Here is a 20,446-nt window from a genome sequence, read left to right as displayed (position 1 = left end):
CAAAGGGCCTAGGAAGAGGTACAAATATGAGGCTTAGCTACCCTCATAAGCACATTACGTCGGAAGGCTATTGTCTTAGACAGTGGTGGTGCGGGCTAGGATTTGTCTCGACGATCATGTTATCTCTTCCAAGGTATTTGTCATCCTAATATCCGACGGTATGGGACGTCGGTGGTAGGTTGGCCATGTCTAGATCGTAGTTCGGGGGTGGTCGGGTTGAACGAGTTCTTCTATCAAATCTATTTTCCTTCTTTTTACTTTATTTTGGTCTATTGATTAGTAATAGACTCTTAACAATGGTATCAGAGCATTTACTAACAATTTGTTTTTGTTGTTTTCATGTAACTTTTCATGTTTTTTGGGTGTGAGCGATGGGGATCTAACAAGGTTCGTCATGCTCTTCTCAAGCTCAAAACAACATTCTTAACTTGGTATTCTTTTCTTGATCTCTCTTCTTTTCTATGATGCATTCTTCTTGGTCGAATCAAATTTGTATTATGTTTTCTTTTCTTTTCTTTCTACCATGATACGATTTAAAATCTTATAATTGTGCATCGGGTCAAGCGTGTTTGCACTAATCGCACACGCTGAACTCATGGCCCATTTGCATATTGCGATGTATCTCCCACTCTCCCCTCTCTTGAGTCATCTCTTACGATAATAATTAAATTTATGCACCGGGTTGAGCGTGTTTGCCCTAATTGCACATGGCACTCACTTCATGGCCCTTTTGCTTATGATGTTGTGTGTGCCACTCTTCCCTCTATTCAGCCATCTTTTGGCTATTCTATGGTATGTTGTGGTCTTGACGAGGTGTATGTTGACTACCTATGCCACTCTACTCTCTATCGAGCCATCACTTGGCCGATTCTACGGGATGTTTTGGTGTTGGCGAAGTGCATGTCAACTACTCTAGGGTTTCTTACCTTAGGACATGGTTAACATTTCATAAATCTATTTGATTATTATCCTAAGTATTTTCTAATTACACAAATTATCTTTTCACTTTCTTATGATTTTCTTGTAATCGTCATTTCCCACCCACAATTAACTCTCTTTCTTACTCTTATTTTTATGTTCATCTACACTATTTACGTGTGTTTCCCTATTGGATAATGATTTTGTGTAGACTATTTTTTTTGTATTGAGTGGGCATCATTCCGCATTTTAAATATTTCTGCCAAAGTGTCCTCTAGGTTTAACTCATGTAATTGAGCCTTAGAACTCGATTAAAAACACATGAGTTCCCCTATTGATGTTTTACTCATAGATTTGAGTACTACAACTTTGCGCACAACACCACCACCATTTGTATCAATTTGTGGCTTATGTCACAATGATGCAAATTTTTTCTCGAGTAGTTTTTTCTAGCCTAAGATGCGCTCTGACATGCATAAATACGTGACTCAATGCTTACAATGTCAAGTTAATAAGTGGGAACAACTTAAAGTTGCTGGTATTTTACATCCCTTAGATATTCCCAACAACAAATGGGAATGTATCTCGATGGATTTTATTGTTAGTTTACCTCGTACACAGAGGGGTCATGATGCCATTTGGGTTATCGTTGACTAACTAACAAAATTGGCTAGATTTATTCCTACTAAAACCATGGTAACCGCTCCAAAATTGGCTTATCAATATGTTGACGAGTTATTTCGTTTTTATGGATTACCTATGGATATTGTTAGTGATCAAGATTCCAAGTTTACTAGTGACTTTTGGACTTAGGTCTTCAAGAAGCTAGAAACTATGTTGAGCATGAGTTCTGCAGATCATCCTCAGTCTAATGGACAAATTGAATGAGTTAATCAAATTATTGAGAACATGCTTCAAGCATATGTAGCAAAAACCCCTTCTAAGTGGGATCAATACCTTCCTATCTTAGAATTTGCCTATAATAGCTCAAAACAGACATCCACTAGACATAGTCCTTTATGTTGATGTATGGTTTTCAACCACATGCCCCAGTTAATGTTACGATTGATCGTGATACATTAGACAATACACACAATTTTTTGCAAGACATGAACCAAATGTTGCATATTGCCAAGTGTGCTAAGTTAGCCCCATGATATTGTGGCCCATTTGAAATCCTTAAGTGAGTTGGGTCATTTGCTTATCACCTTGCCTTACCCCTAAACGTTGGTATTCATCTTATTTTTCAGGTGAGTCGTTTAAAACCATTTTTAGGTTCTAGTGTTGGCACCATCACAATCCAAGGCCTTGTAACATTAGAGGATTTTTCTTACAAACCTCATGTTCCTGAACGAATTCTTGATTCTCGTACTAAACTTTTACGTTCTAAAGAAATTCGACTATTCAAGATCAAATAGTTGGATAAACCTATTGATGATACCACATGGGAACGCCAACATTCTCTTAAGGCACAATTTCCTCACTTTATATTGCAAGAGTGCAATCTTTGAAGTAGGGGAGTATGTTATGTACACATAATGTAGGTGAGGGTAGGTCACAAATATTTACATAAGTGAAGGGTATGTTCACTAATGTTAAAAAGGGGACTAATGTGATTGGATAGAATGAATGATAGGTGCATGCACTATCATGATTTGGAAAACCAATGAATGGAAAGCCTTTTAGAAAGGCACATCTATTCAAGGGGACTAGGAAGAGGTATAAATATGAGGCTTAACTACCCTCATAAGCACATCGCTTTCGTCTCGACGATCGTGTTATCTCTTCCAAGGTATTAGTCATCCTAAATTCAATCCAATCTATTTTCCTTCTTTTTACTTTATTTTGGTCTATTGAGTAGTAATATACTCTTAACATTAATGGATTGTGATCAAGAGAAAATTTCATTTGATAAGCTCATTTTGATATACGATGTCTCGAAATTACATATGTGCATGTGCAATGTCAATGGGATCATAGGGGACTTCAACCATGGAACATAGGTTTCATAACCAAGTTGACAAATGTTATATTCTTCTTCATTAATATTTGTTGAATTTTGTGTTTAACTCTCTAGGAATGCCTATTGGCTAATTTGATTCCTCATGTTTGTATCTCATGATGTCCATTTTAGCTTTGTATGAGTATGCATATGTAAGCTAACAAGCTTTTGTGTTTAACATGTGTGTGAGCATGGACGCAAACATTTTTGGTAACGTAACCTTCGTATTTGTAGCCATATACAAGTACTCACTCTCTATCCCTCTATTCTTGGCCTTGTCCCACTTTTTCTGTTCTACAATACTTGGTATATATATATGGCCCTCTATGCTCAGCGCTTTACAACTGTTCTTAATACTCGGCTCCCTTTGCTCAGCTCCCTTTGCTTGTTCACACAGTGTCCCACTTGTCCCATCGGTTAACAAGAAGTATATGCATGATGTGCATGTTTATGAATGTATGTTAATATGTATAAGTATATACATGCAAATATGCATGTGTGTTTAGTAAATATGTTGAATAGATGTATTTTAATGTGTAAAAGTAAGTATAAGGTAATGTGTAGGTGTAAGTGGATGTTGATGTGTATATTTTTGTTGGTGTGGATGTGGGTGTTTAGGGAAATGTTTTCCCTTATTGTGGGTAAAGGTTCTTTGAAAAGGGAGTATGGGAAAAGGTGACAGGAGTGCAAGTGATGTGGTAGACCATGTGGTTATGAACTGACTTGTAACAGTGACAATAGGGTATTCATAGATTTGATCCCTGGTCTTTGATCATACAATTAGGATACATTGAACCATTTATGATAAAATCAAACTTTACAAGTGTTAGGCCATGCTCATTGATGAGACAAGTATATATAGAGTTCATATTGAAGAGGTGATGACTATTGTGAGAGAGATTCTACTCTACGTTACTTCTTTGTTTTTGAGTGATTGTTTTTTATATCTTCTTGTGTAACTCTAGTGGAAGCCAGAAAGGGCCCCTATGGGACATCAATGAGATACAACTCTAAAAGGGATAGGATTCTTGGCTTTTTTCAAGATGCTCATATGTTGGGCTTACATGATCCATTCATCAATCCATGGTTGTCCCTATAAATTTATCATTATAAACTTAGAGATTGCTTCCTTTAAAGTGGAGAAAATAGATTCACACAAACACCAAATTCAATTATTGCTAAATGGTATCATAAATTTAATCAATCCATCCTACTTACTCACTAATTTTTCTTTTCCAAAATGAAGCTACTTTCCCATTAGTTAGGAAGGATTATTACAAAGAGACTCTACAAGGAGCTTTATACATAGACCGGGGAATCTCCCTCCGATCAGGTTCAAGAAAATGAGACTAGTTACATCGCCTTTCCGACTGACTACTTAATGTAAGTACCTATAGCTAAAAACGGCGCCCTTCAGTGATGGCTAGTACGAGACAACTCCTAGGGCCGACAACGAAGGGAGGGTGGTAAGTGAGTCGGAAACAGCCAACGTGGGGGCTGGTAGTTCCACCTCGGGCCACTTCCTCCTTGTGTCACCATAGGCGTGTTTTGCCATTTCTGCCAAAAGCGCAAACGGGCAGTAACCACGTCATTGGAATTGCTGCAAACCTCGTCCAATTGCCCTCGTAGGTAGATGATAAGCGCAAACCATATGTCCATGATCATTTCCTCCAAGGGCCGCACCAGATCCTGAAAGACCTTTAGGCAACGCGCTTTCCATACGTACCACAGGGTGAAGCCTGCGATCAGCATCCAAATGTCCGGGAACCTAGGGGATGCGGACTGCAAGCCTCTCTCAAATCGAATCTTGGCAAATTTGCCTCTCATGCATGTCCGTCCACCTATCAATAGTGATCAAGCCATGCCGCAACACTCCACGATGTTGTTCCTTCCACTTCACATGCCGCAAGGAGGCGAGTCACTCTATCCCATACCTTTTGAGCTTGAGGGCAATCCCACAGACAATGCCTCAGAGTCTCAATAGGTGAATGGCAAAGTGGGCAGTCTAATGGGCCACCACGTTTACCTAGCCATTTGCCAACGGGAACCACATTATGACCGATTTGCCACCAAAAAAACTTTATCTTTTCCGGCATGTGGAGATGCCAGAGACCCTTCCAAAAGGTAATGAGCACCTCATCAGGGATGCCCAATGTACGCCAACTATTGTGTAAGGGGCCATCTAGCTGTAGTTGAAAAGTCCAACCCAGTTTAGTGTTGTACTCGAAGAAATGGCAAAGTCTGCCATCATGTTTCCACCTAAAATCCCCTGGATCCCATTCTAGTTGGACGAGGGGCCGACAACCCCACCTAAACCCTTTCCACCTAAAATCCCCTACTTACTCACAATTGATTCATCTCTTAATATCTTGCTCCATAAACAATCGCCCATTTTGTTTGAATTTAAAAATCAATACTTTAAGCAAGTCATAATTGAAACTATATAAGCTAAATTAGTAAATTGTTATAGGCAAAGCAACTATGATTTTGCATACATGTGGAAATGGATTTTGTTTACAATGTGCATCAAAGTTTATAAAATTTCAATAACATGGTACCATAAAATGATGCATGGAAAAATTAATAAATCAACATGTGGACACATCACTTTCATTTATTATCTTACCAAAATGTGTCTAGATTTACACTCAAAAACCCAAACATAAGTTTTCCACTTGTAGCCCGCATACAATCAAGAAGAAGGCTCCATGTTGATCCCAATGGTCCAATAAAGAAATCTGACTCGAGCGCCATTAGGAAGTTAACAAATCCATTATTTGTGCTAGCTTCCATACCAATACTTTGCTCATACTCTTTGATTCCTCAATTACATCCTAAAGGTTGAGTAAATTCGTATGTGACTCACAATCATTAATAATGATATGGTTAACAAAAACAAAAAAGAATGCTTATGTATATTAAGAGATCCATTTTGAATAAGGAACCTAAAAATATCCATTCTAATCTTAATTGTTTCTTTTTATTGTGACCTTTCAATAATGCTATCATTTTCTAGCCTTGGTTGTCTGAAATGAATTCATGTGAAATTTTTCTAGTTTGTGAAATTGAAATGGTCATCACTAAAAAGATGATGTTACCTTATATAAGATGATGTTACCTATTTCAATATTTTGGTTGTCGAAAGTGATATTAGTAAAGGGTGTTTTGGATGAGCTAACACTCATTCTTAATTATCTCAAACTTAGAGCATGAAGAATCATCTAAATCTACATGTTACACACATTCCAATGGAGATAAGACAAAACCAAGTTTGAATGCACAATCTTATGTCTATGTGTAGAGTCTTATTAATGATGTATATGAAATCGTTCATTTTTGAGTTTGATCTCTAAAGTTCATTTCTGAATATCTCACAACTAGATTTGCATGTTACATACATTATTCATAATTCACAATGTGATGATTGAAATATGAATATTTTGTAGTTATGCGTAAATACATTGTTCATACTTTATGTGAGAAAATTTAAAACTCCGCGTGATGTTGAGCTAAATCGAAGAAAAAATAAAATACAAGAACACAACAAATGTCACATAGTAGGCATAAATTCAAAAACTACAAATTTTGAGCATGTGATCTTCTAGTTATGGCACAATGTGGACTTAAGACTTCAATGTCAATATACTTGCACAATCAAAGTATTTTCAACCAATAAGAAATGATAAACAATCACCACTAAATAATGATTATTGGAGTATTTGAGAGAGCCTTCTAACGTTGATTACGTGTCAAAAGAGAGTTAGTGTGCATGCAGATAGATAGATAAATAGATAAATAGATTTTATTACCTATGGGACCAAAAACATTACATTTCATGTGAACGTGAGTAGTGACTCTCAATGTTCAAGAACTTTACCAATGAATGTTGTTGTTACCCCGTACGAGATGTACGGAGAGGCAAGTGTGATGAGCGAGGGTCGAATGTTATCATGATGTTGTTGTGTATGTGTAGGGGGCATAAATGTAATTGTGGGTCTATACATATGTGAACACATGCACACGTGTGTGCATGTGGATGGATACGAGGAGGTGTGAGTGAGTGTCCAGTATGAATGCTCGAGGGGGCTTACACCCCTATGTATCTACCCCCTCTTGTACTATTTAACCCCTTATGGGGAATGAATGAAACATGAATAACCATTTCTCTCTCAATCTCTCTCTTTCCATCTCTCTCTCTCTCTCTTCCCCTTACGTTGAAACCCCTTGGGCGGGAGGTGGAGCCATTCTAGGCACCACCCCCCACCCCGTAATGCTTCTCAATCACTTATCATCAATCGTTTATCATAAATGTTAACCCTAACCCTAAAAACGTACAACACCTTTTGGCGACCACTAAGGCGACCCCCCTTTGGAGACGGAGTCGAAGAATGATACGCGGCGATGCAAGCCATAGCGCCAAAAGTGTTCTAAAGAAATGGCGAAACGCGAAAATGACGGTGAAGATGTTGGAGGAAGTCTATGGAGGAATGCATGAATGGCAACAATGTTTGTGCGAGATTGTGATTAGTGTCCATGTGTGTGTTTCCGAAAGCGGTTAGCGACAATGTGCGTGTTCTCAAAAGCGTGGTGCAAGATGCACGACTAGACAAACAGCAACGCAGAGGGAACCGGTGCCAGCACGACCGGAAAGAGAAGCCCACCGGGAGACTGCGGAGAAAGTCGCAGTGTGTGGAGCGGAGACCGGCAGGATGTGTTGAGAATGCACGGGAAATGGTTCCAGAAGAAACAAGGTGGAGAGAGTCGGAACCGGAGTTGGTTAACACCGAAGGACCATAGAAGACAAAGAAGAGATGCAAACGCAAACCAAACATTGACGACCAGAGAAACCAACAGCAATGGAAAGACACAGTTGGAGGCACCAAACAGAGAAGGAGACTACTGGAAAAACAAAGACATGGATGACGACTGCAATAGAGATGCCACACAAAGACCATGGGCAGTGGGAAACGGGCGGTCGACATACAAAGATACAGACTCAACATAACCAGAAACAGAGAAGTCGGACGAGACGATGTGATGCAGAAAGCCACGGACGGGGACCGGAGACAATACATAAACACGATGGAACGGTCCGGATAGAAGAAACGGGAAAAGAACGGAATGAACCGGACGGATACAGCTCGAAAGACGTCCAAAACAAAATGAGACACCGGATGGATGGCCAAACTCAGACAGTAGAAGGGCCAGAAAGACACTGACGATCGGATGGGGCCGGAATAGCCAGACAACGGCCGTAAAGCGACCGGAACGACGGCCAAGAAGTGGTCGGAGTGGTCGGACAACATCCAAAACGGTCGGATAGGGGCTGCAGCGACGACAGCAACAATGATGACGCCGAAAGAAGACCGGAGAGACATTGGCTGAAGATGGAGTCTGCCGGACAGAGACCAAACAGTGGAAAGCTTGAGAAAAGCAAGACTGAAATGGCCAGAGATGGGAGCAGCCGGACAACAACCGAACCGACTGCCGGAAAACTGGCCGGAATGGACCGGACGATGACTAGAATGGGCCGGACGAAGACGGATCGATGGCCAGAACGGTGACACCGACAAAGACTGACGAGAGGCCGGAAAAGCGTTGGCCGAAGAGCGGTCGAAGTGGTCGAACAGCGCCGGAACGAAGACGGAAACGAGGCAGCAAAACCGGACGACGCCGGACAACAGCTAAAGAGCAGCCGAACAACAGTTGGAGTGGTTGGAGCGGCCGGATAGTGGCTAAACAACAGCCGACGGTCGGACAAATGCCGGTATGACAGCCGGTCGATAGAGACGACCACAAAACCCGACGAAGCAGCGGCCGCAACAGGAGAGTTCCGGCTAGAGAGGGGCTTGATAGCAACAAGAACATTGGCCAAATATTGGCTGAAGAGCGGAGAGAGTAGTCGGAAGGGTCGGAAACCAGTCGGAATAGCCGGACAGTGGTTGTAGCAGTCGGAGCGGCCGGAGGGTCAGACAAGGATTGGATGAAGCTGCATCAGTCGCCAAACAAACGATGGCGGCCAGAACAATGACGGAGTCAGCGTACAACCGGCCAGAGACATGCTGGACAAAGACGGCCGAAACAACGACATTGATGCCGAAAAGCGACGGACCTCGGCCAAAACCGACAGCCGAATAGGGCCGACAAGGTCGGTGACAAAGACATCTGGAGATGGACCAGACAGACATGGCCAGACAGGCCAGAAGGGCCGGAAACCAGTCGAAACAGTGGGAGATGGAGACGGACGAGCGGCCAAAGAGTGGCCGAGGAGCGGCAGAAGCGGTCATAATAGCCGAACAGTGGCCGAAGTGGCCAAACGGGCTGGACGAGGACGAACCGACAAACGATAGTGATGGACAGACAACGATGACGGATGATGATGGTGATGATGACGGTGACTGTGACGGCGACGGAGCTAGAGACGGAAACAGAAACGAAAACAGAGACGGACACGGAGATGAACAGAGAAGGCGGTAAAGACACAACAACACACAAGAACAGAGCGTGACAGCCACGGACAATGGACATAGTGGTGGTGAGAGAAGGAAGAAGAAACAGAAAACGGAGAATTAATATAAGCTTCTTGTTTTATCATCACGTATTGATTACCGTTCTGTATTAATTGTTATATCTTACGCATGTATTAAGTGAATGCCTTATTGTTAAGTAGCCAATTTAGTCAGATTAATCGTTGTGTCTTAAGTTATCTTGCCGTAACACCCCTTTGGTGAAGTGTTTTCCAGAGACGCCTTGTGTTAGGCCATTGTCCGGCCCTAAGGAATAACAGTTGCAATCGAAAGTGCATATTGTGGTTGTGAGAGAAATTCGTGCATGGATTGGGCTTTGTCGAAGATGTGTGAAAACATGGTTGAATGTGATTATAGGTAGAGCATTATATCAAAATGTGATACTCAGTCTCTCGAAACTTGTTTAGGACAAAGTGTGCATAGTCAACCACTCAAATGACTTGTGCCCCAACTCCTCGTCTCACATCGCAATGCATGTGAGCTAAGTCACATGGAAGCAATGGTTCGAATGGTAAACAGTGGGATGGGCTCTAACATGTATTGATGTGTACGGTTTCCCCATTACGCGAAGAATATGGTTTTGTAGTTAAGTGCAACATGTACAATATACGTGTGAAGTGTGAGCCTCTAAATTTGTCCCATGTCATGATACATTAGTGATGTAGAGAGGCCTCATTTACAGAGGAATCTAGTGATGCACATAGATCGGCCCACGACTTTGTTGTGCATACATTTTTTGATCTCACTTACATCCCCTCTCATCCTATCCAATTTTTCTTCTTTTAATGCATTTTTAACTCAATCTTGTTAAGGCACTCATTTGTTTTGAAAGAAGCTCTCTTACATTCTTGAATCTCATTCTTCAAGTTTTGCAACCATTTTCTTAAGACTTTCATTCGCAATGAAAACAATTTGGAGCTTCGCGTGCGAGAGAGAGAGAGAGAGAGAGAGAGAGAGAGAGAGATGGACTAAAATAGATTTTTTTATTGTCCGGGAAGAGGCTCATTTTGACACATGGGACCAAATAAATAAATCATTTGGCATGCCACTATTTCCTACGAAAGCAACTACTATTTTGGAGAAATAACTATGTATGTAAAAATAATGTATGCATATATGTGTTCACCCTTGTTAGTGGGGATTTGGGTAGGGCACTTAAATTATCATGACCACTTAAATTTGGGAAGTTGGACAAAGAAGAACTTCTCAAACTTTATGTAGACGGCTCACAAATTCTTCCTACATCAAGAGTACTTGTGGAAATGCCCAACAAGTTATTTGTAACCAAGAGCAACGAAATCAAATATTAAAAGATTTACATGACAAGGAATGGGCTAGACATCGAGGAATTTTGGCGACAATCAATAAAGTAAAAGAAAGATGTTGGTGACCTAGGTTCTACAATGACATGAAGAAATACACCAAGACTTACCCAACCTATCAAATTTATTCGAATATTTATTCGTGCTACCAAGGTTTAATTGTCTTCGGACAATGATGATGGCATACTTTCTTAATTCCCCAAAATCTAACGATTGCTATGTGCGGTGCATACTTTCTTAGTTCCTCAAAATAAAGTGTTCACTTTCACAAAGATCTCCAGAAGAAGAGTGACTATTTCAAGGATCCTTCTCCTTAAGTTTCCTATATTCACGTAAAAAATCCTTACTATAGTGGTAATAAGAGCACATTTTCTTGTTTTCTCATGTAGGTCATGCCCTATATAAACACAATTTCCTCCCTATAAATCTACCTTGAGCATTCATGATTCCTCATTTTCTCAATGTTGGGCAACATCCCTAGTATAGGAAAATGGTAAGATAGTGTGAGAAAACCAAAAGATTATCATTATGTATGTTAACCTTAGAGGTTTAAGAATGAATTTAGTTTTTTGATACATAGAAAATGTTGCATGACCAAAGGCATAATAAGTGCAATTGTGAAGGGGCTCGCCACCATTTTCCCCAAGTAGTCTTTCCCCCGTCTCTGTTCTCTCAAATTGCCTTCTAGTCTTTGAGATACAACCAAGATTCTTGGATTTAGTAAAAGGTTTCATGTGGGCTTTCCATGAATAAACTGCTTAATCCAGTTGACGAGGGTGAAACTTAGGAAAGACAAGTGGGAGGATTATATTCATAAGGGTGTACTCTATTTTCAAGTTTTACCATTATTTCTCGTAAAGACATGCACATGGTTGCAATCATAGAACATTCACATTCACATTTTTAGGCTTATTTACCTCATAATAAATAGTTAATCCAAAAGTATGGTATTTATCATTCTTTGAGGGTGTTTTTCTTATGCAAATGATTGAAACATTCGCAAATGTGAATGCAGGTATGGTACATATGGTTCATACTATTTACCATACATTGAGGGTGTTTACCATACCAGAATGACCAAAACATACTTGAATGCGAATGCACACATGGTATGTATGGGTCATACTATGGTTGCAATTATTTCAATGGACAAAGAATGTGACTTCCCACTACAATTTTCCAACACATCATCAACAAATTTGGATGCTCTTTGCACCACGTTAGGCATATCTTAAATTTCTATGCGTGATGTAGTAGATGATTTGTTGATGTCTCTTGAATTCTACTTTAGCTTGTTTTATGCTTATCTTTTACCTCATATGTCCAATTCAGACACACAAGTTCTCGAAACAACTATCTTGATTTCTAGTTTTAGAATATGTAAACAATCACACTACCATGTTGTTTTAGTGAACTATATTCCTTGTGAAAAATGCAAAAATGCAAAAAGAGAGAGTTAGAGAATATTCACAACTTTCAAGAAAAATGCTTGTTCGATGATGATGCTTGGAGCAGAGATAGATAGATAAACAAGTATCTTATTATTTGGGGAGGTCAAATATAACCTAGAGAGATAAAGATAGAGAGAAAGAGCAAGATCTAGAAAGATTATTTACCTCCATTTCCGTGGCTAACCAAATGTTCCTTGCAACGGGGAAGCTAGCATGTACCCGAGAAGCTAATTCCATGTATTTCTTGTATGGTACCATCTCCATCTCTCTTGCTTTGTCACCTAACCTCACATGCATGCTAATCATTGGTCGAGGAATCCATGGTGTTCAACTCCCCCAAATAATCCTCTCCATGTCTCCCTCTACGTTGTGTGGTACAATCTATTTTAATGAAATGAGTTTAAATTTATGAGCTAGTTAGTTTCTCACTCCAACTCTTTTGGTGTTTGTCATGGCATTCTCATGGTAATATGGTGTGTAGCTTTACCTTTCTCTAACTATTAAGTTTCTGAATTCAGTTGATCACCACATGCAAACTATTGCTATTGAAAGCAAACAAAAGCATATTTGCCCATGAAATCCTAAATCTCAAAGATTGATAATGCTTAGCAATTTGTGACATAAAATTTTATTTGGTTAAGATTTGATATTTTTTCACCCAAAATACAACTACTCAAGATGAATGAGTCATTTAATGATATACCTCAGGCCAACTTGATGGCAATGTTGACAATATGGCACGCGTGGCAGTCAATCGAAAATATTGATGTCGAGCTTGGTTCATGAGACGACAAGTGTATTCACTTGGGAATCGCATCATGTAACGAATTGCCTAAGAGTTTAGACATAAAACTAATGAGTTAGAAGATACATTTTCTTTTGGTTAAGGCTATAGGAGAGACACTTTGAACTAGGTTACTTTTATTTCTAAGCCTATTTACATTTTGAAAGAAAGAGTATGAAAATTAAGGTTTTCTAATAGTAATCTAATTATTTAACTTTAACTAAACTATTGTTTAATATTATGTCAAAGAACAGACTATAGGATAGTGTACAATGCGGTTAGGATGCGATAAGTGGTTAAAAATAAGATAAAACAATGTAATGATTAGGAAGGGATTAACTTTCAAAATTGAACCCATGAATTTGCTAATCATTTGCTCAATATATTAATTATAAGAACTAGTGCATAAAAGGTTTCTTAAAGCTTTTTGCAAAATATTAAGTAGTATTTACTACTAGGTTTACAAAATCGTGTTCCAATCGGATTTTAAGGCAAGGATTTGAAGATCAAGTGTGCATTCGTGGATATTGCCATTGTTGTCTACATTCTTACTAATATAAAAAGCCATCATTTTTTGAAGCTTTATAAGTAATTAATTTACAAGACCTCATTGCTTCCTTTTTTAGAACATGATAAAATTTTGATAGGAGAAACATAGTCAAGCGAACATGGCAATGGTGCAATGATCCAAGGGATTGGTATGAATACAACCATGAACTAAATGGCCTCCCTACACATTTGAAACACTATTCAGATGCCAACTTTACATATTCTATACTCAATTTGGTACCAACACATTGAATGGACTTCAACAAATAGTCTCTTTCATACTTGGCCAACATAAGAAATCAAAATTTCCTTGGGCAAACCAATTTAGATGTGAGAGGTACATACTTATAACCCATAAACAATACTTTAGAACAATGACACAATATAGATGAGATTTTGTGACCTGAGCTCTCCACCAACGTCAATCACTAGCAGGATGTCTTATGAGCTTGCCATGAACATCGACCGTGGTTTGCATGTAGTCCCATGGAGATCCCCACCTACTGTATTAACAAAACCAATTGATACATGTGAATTCAACCAAGGGCCAAGCATTAAATGAAATGATTTTTTTCCTTTTTTTTGTGTGTAATATTTTTCAGCTTAAATGCATAAAAGGTTATTGTATGACATGTTTATTTGGTCATGATGGTTAAGAGAAGCCCTAATGTTGGTAAACTCACCTCGAAATCGGACTATTCCACATTTCTCCCCAGCTATACTTGGATTTGTCAATGATTATTCCTTTCTCCCAAGCCTCTGGCCGAGACTTCAGCTCCAAAGCTCTCATTTTGCACTCCTTGCTGGTCTCGGGCAAGAAATAACAGTCCCATTGGTTGCGTTGATCCCCTAGCGAAACTCGGCAACCATTAATATCATTAATTTCGTTGGTACCCAATGCCATCATGTTCAATGGTCCTAGCATAGTTTTATAATTGTTGATCATTTTTCTCCTAATGTTTTAAGTCCCTAAGTTATATACACGATGTTCATATTGAATGTTGGGAAAATTGTCATCGGTTCCAATGTCGGAATAATCATATTGGCCTAAAATGATTTATGGAAGAACTTCATGACAAGGGTATATCAAGTTGTTTATACCTTGGCATCCTGCATGATCTGCCCGTCCGAACGAGTCACTTACGAGGATCCGATTCTCTCAGACCGCGATGGCGAAGAATGCCAACATGCACTTGATGCGAGCCCCGAGCCCGAAGCCTGCCCCATTCTCCCAACTGACCCACATAAACCTTAGCCCCGGATCGCTACAGTTCTGAGGGTGTTGATGCAACCAAAGATCTTGCTGCACTCGCCTAGTCAACGGGTAGTTGTCCGCATCATCGCCTTCAACCTGGGGCCCCATGAAGATTCACAAAATCATTCAAATGATTCAATCAATCATATAATCATGAGTATTCCATGATTAGTGTCCCAAATTATTCTTGATGGATCGCGGATGTCTTTTTTGATCGTTATGGTACAATTATATTGCTATATTAATTGGACACACACACACATATACATATACATATACATATACAAGCTGCACACAAGCTGTTATACCCATGGTGGTCTAGTAGAAATTCTGGAATCTTCGAGGTCTATATAATCAAATCGGCTGCGCAGAGAGTCCTCCTCGACATCTACGAGGTTTCCTTTCCAGAGAGACCATGGCGGAAGAGATCCATCGCTACCACGCATGTCTAGTGCCTTGTCGTGTGCCGCCTTCTCGCTACAATTCTGCCAGTATGGAGGCTTCGGGAACAAGGTGCTATGGTGAGGATGAGGATTTGTTCTCTTGTCATTCTCCATGAAATCATTCCACATGGACAAGAGGAGTTCCCATCGATGCCGATCTTTGTCTCCTCCTTCTTCGCGACCACCTCTATGTATGGAATGCATAGGCAAACAGGACAAGACAATCAATCCCATGATGACAATCAATTTACATGACATGCATATGTGGTAGCTATCACATCAGTAATGGATTGATGATAATAACAATGGTGATGAAGAAGAAGAAATAGTTCACCAGAGTTTGTTGGGCTGCTGTTTGGATGAGAGACATGGCTGGAAGAGGCAGCCACAGGGGCATCATCTAAGTGGAAGCTCTTGAAGGTGAAGTTGAGGGCAGCAAGGACACAGAATCCTGCAAGGAACCCTAGCTGGGCAGCCTTACTGCTGGGAGAAATAGTTCACCAGAGTTTGTTGGGCTGCTGTTTGGATGAGAGACATGGCTGGAAGAGGCAGCCACAGGGGCATCATCTAAGTGGAAGCTCTTGAAGGTGAAGTTGAGGGCAGCAAGGACACAGAATCCTGCAAGGAACCCTAGCTGGGCAGCCTTACTGCTGGGAGAATTGGCAGGGAGATGAAATAGCTTAAGGTCAGCAAGGTTCATGATGGATGGATTGGATAGTGTTCTCAGGAGATGGTGTATGTGAGATTAGGGTTTAGAGAAACACAGAAATCTAGCTAGTGTTTGTGGCCCCTTTGACAAGGTGTAAATACCATGGTCACAAGGCAAACAATCTCATGATATGCAATGAGAGAAAACATCATAGTTAGATATGGAGAATATAGATGATATATTTACTCCAAGAACATTAAGTTAGGGAGTTCGTACATGTTATTTTGAAAATGGAAGTCCTTTGAGAAAGAGATATATTGAGTGTACTTTGTACCATGTGCTTTGAAATGAGATATTGGCTAGAAATTAGAATACTAGGAATCAATGGGTGTAATGTTGTTGCATTCAATGCACCACTTTTTTGTAATCTCTTCTAGAGTTGGGATAGGTGAGGTTGTTGCATTCAATGCACCACTTTTGTAACCTCTTCTATAATTGGAATGGTTAAAATCTCTTTGGTTGAGTGCACCAAGAGAGAGAGAGAGAGTGTGTGTGTGTGTGTGTGTGTGCTCGTTATTCACCACTTTTTGTAACCTCTTCTAGAATTGGGATGGGCGAGGTTGTTGGTTGCACCCGATGCACCACTTTTGTAACCTCTTCTATAATTGGAATGGGTAAAATCTCTTTGGTCGTTTGTACCATAGAGATACTAGGTAGATAGATAGATTCTATTATCGTCTTCGGAGGTCAAATATGACATATAAGACCAAAAATATTACATTTCACGTGATATATGTGAAAGTGAGTAGTGACTCTCGATGTTCAAGAACTTTACCAATGAATGCTGCAATCGAGAGTGCACATTGTGGTTATGTGTGTGAGAGAGAGATAGGGCTCGTTATTATCTTAATTTTTTACTTTTGTACATTTGCATTTAAATAACGATCGATTCTCATCTCTTAACACTAATTGTCTATCACTAGAGAGAGATAAAGAGAGAAAGTGTTATATTAATGTATTTTAAAGGACTAAGATGGCTTGTACGAACATGAAAGAGAATGATGAAATTGAAAACTAAGAGAGTGCTTATATTACAATAGACACTAAAGGAAGAAGGAAATTATGAAGACGGGTATTCCAAAAAATACAAAAAGGGTATTTTGATATTAAAGAAAGTATTACATGGGGCACATTCCTTTAATTTCCAAAAATAGCCTTCTCTCCTTTGTGCACACAATCCACTTAAATAACAATCCACTCAACTACTCAACCCACTAATATCTTTAACTACTCCCAATAACTCTTCCCGTAGTTTCTTTAATCCTAACTGCTATACTCTCCAACGAGGTAAAGAGTTTCTTCCTCGAAAGTGAGACATTATTGTAATGACATGGCCCGATAATATAAAAACATAATGAGAAAGAGATAAAACAAGGGCAAAAGTGGTCTTACCATATTGATGCAATTGGCAACGTCTGAGCCCTTATCATTCTACTACTAATTATAGATATGGTGCTCTGACAATAATGTGCCATCCGAACAAAACAAGCTTCCTTCAGAGATCCATGTGCCTTCCAAAAGTGGTTGCCCTTTCTAGTTGATCAAAAACATTTTATTTCCATTGTGCACTTGTAGTTTTAAGATTGCTTTAGGTTCTTCATCTTCTTCACATAGATTATGTTAGGAAACAGGTATTGGTCAACAACGACTCGGCGGAGGACCAATAATTGACCGATTCCAGATTCGGTCGAGGCTAACAATCAGGTAATAATCGATTCAGCTAATAGCCGGATCGGTCGAAGCCGACTCGGGGCTATAATAGTAAATAGCCTTAATGTGCCCTTAGTGGGCTTTATTTGTAAATAGCTCATATTACGTATATGAGTATAAATATAGTTAGGGCAAGTAGTTAGTGAGTATGATGAATCATTGTTGTGCATAGTTATTGTGTGTAGTGGCCTTTGATAGCTCATGCTAGAGAGAGTGTGTGAGAGAGTTGTAACTTTGCAGTCGTCTGTCTTACAAAGAAGAACTCAAGGTCGTTGCCTTTGAGATTCTTATTTGTGTATTTCCTTTATATATAGTGATTCTGTTTCAGAGTCTGTGATCTCCAATGGTTTTCCCCTTTCAGGGTTTCCACGTAAACATCGTGGTCCTCTCGTTTGTGTATTCATTTTTTGTTCTTTCATTTCCACTTTGTGCTTGACAATCGGTGTTGGGAAAGGGCCGCCTTCGAATGCGGAACTTAAGCGAAACTCTTCTATATGATGATCATGGAGTGGTGTATGTAGACAGAAAGATCAATGGCAGATGGAAACATTAAACAAGATGCTGCAGAGCACGCAAGAGAGAGAGAGAGAGGCACAACAAACTGGTTGTTTATTAGGCAATAGAACAAAGAGAAACAACACCAACATTTAACTAGGTTACAAAGTTAGTTTATATACTGACTAACTTAGGGCAACTACCCTTCTCAGTATTTACATAAATAGTCTAAGCCTAGTGTGTACAAAAGGAGACAATGTGAATACATCCATTAGACACCTGTATTCAACAATCGGTTGTGGTCGATCTTGTTCTCAACAAACTGGTATCAGAGTGAAGGTTCATAACCTTCAAGCAAAGGAAGAAAATGGAAGACTCATTTGGTGGAATGTTCAAGTTAACCGACTCCAACTACTCAGTGTGGAAGTCGAAGATGCGGGATATGCTTGTATGTAAAGACTTATGGTTGCCGGTGCAATACGTCAAGATCGATGCATCGACTTGGGAAGTCATGCATCTGAAGGCGTTTTATAGACACGAGTCTATACAACAACTTTAACAAGACAGATGTTGAAGTCCTACGGAAGAAGATCGGGTTCATGTTCGAGAACAAGAACACCGCAAATAGAGTCTCAGTCTTCAGAAAGATCGTGAGACTCCGGTATCAAGATGGCTCCAGCATGGCGGAGCACCTAAATGCCTTACAAGGACTAATAAACCACACCACCTCTCCGGCAGTACCACTAGCCGATGAGGTATTGGCACTATTGCTATTGGGATCCCTTCTGGATAGCGGGGAGACGCTCATTGCCACATTGGGCAACGTCGAGCCGGAAGGGAAGCATCTATACCTAGAGATGGTGAAGTCGAGCTTGTTAAATGAGGAAGCTCGTTGGAAGGCCAAAGAGTTCATTTCCGAGCCAAAGGCCTTAGTTATTGAAGGTGGCGTCAACTGGGTAAGAGGGCGGAATAAAAGTCCCCAGAATCAGGACAAGTCTAGACTGAGGTCAACGTCGAAGGGAAGGCCCAAATGCTTCTACTGTGGGAAGTCAAGACACTTCTAGAAGAACTGTCAACACTACTGGAAGGACAAAGGGGGAGCTGATGGTGTTGAGCCGAAGAAGATTCCGGATAACTAGAACAACTCAGCTATAGCCTCGAACGAGAAAGAGTTGGTGTTCATTAGTGAACAAAATGAAGTTAATCTTGTTGGTGAAGAATCGACAGGGGTGTTCGATTCCAGTGCATCGTTTCACTTGACCCCCAACAAAGGATGCTTCTCATCATACACGGCTGGTGATTACGGATACATGAAGATGGGAAATAACGGTGCATGCAGGATTGTGGGAATCAACAATGTATGTTTGCAAACATTGACAGGCTATAGAATGATGCTGAAGGATGTACGCCATGTTTCAGATATCAGATTGAATTTGATATCAGCCAGGCGGCTCGATGATGAAGGTTATAACGGTAACTTCCGAAACGGCACATGGAAATTCTTCAAAGGGAGCTTGATTGTGGTGCTGGCCAAGAAGAAAAATATATTATATGTGATGCATGCATGGCTGTGCCGAAACAAGGTAAACGTGGCAGTTGACACAACCGGTGACTTGTGGCATAAGAGGCCATGCCACATGAGTCAAAAGGGAATGTGGATGTTGTTGGGAAAGAACTCCTACTAGAGGTGAAGAATGTACATTTGGACAAATGTGTCGATTGCCTTGCCGGAAAATGAAACAGAGTTGACTTTCGATCGAGGCCCCTGATGCGGAGGAAAACTATTTTAGAACTCGTACACACTGATGTATGCTATGTAGATGCAAGGACTCATTCCGGTGGATAGTACTTCGTTACCTTCATTGACGATTATAGTTGTAAGTTGTTAGCTTACGTGTTGAAGACGAAGGACCAAGTACTGAGCGTGTTCAAGGAGTTCCATGCCAGTACAGAAAGAGAATCCAGATAGAAGTTGAAAGTTGTCCGGACAGATAACGGAGGAGAGTATCAAGGGTAGTTCGAAGAATACTTCCGATCTCAAGGTATTCGGCTAGAGTATATAGTGCCAAAGACGCTGGAGCTAAACAGGCTAATCGAGAGAATGAATAGGACCATCATGGAGAGAGTTCGATGTATGCTGGCACATGTGAAGCTGCTGAAGATATATTGGGCCGAGGCGTTGATGACAGTCGTTTATATAATAAACAGGTCTCCCTCGGTACCATTAGAAGGTGAAATACCACAAAGGGTATGGTCCAGCAAAGAGGTGTCATACCAACAT

At 40.2% G+C, this 20,446-nt stretch overlaps 1 pseudogene; it reads right to left on the bottom strand.

Annotated features, from left to right (window-relative positions):
- The window catches only part of LOC147864423 (uncharacterized), a 70,899-nt pseudogene extending 55,278 nt beyond the window's left edge, over window positions 1-15,621 (bottom strand).
- Between the last annotated feature and the right edge of the window lie 4,825 nt (window positions 15,622-20,446).

This window comes from Azolla caroliniana, unplaced genomic scaffold (assembly GCF_043228905.1).
Source record: "Azolla caroliniana isolate FFs.n. ecotype wild unplaced genomic scaffold, voAzoCaro1.0.p SCAF_5, whole genome shotgun sequence".
Taxonomy (NCBI): Eukaryota; Viridiplantae; Streptophyta; class Polypodiopsida; order Salviniales; family Salviniaceae; genus Azolla; species Azolla caroliniana.
Note: the sequence above shows the minus strand (reverse complement) of the source record. Positions and strands in the feature narration are given on the sequence as shown.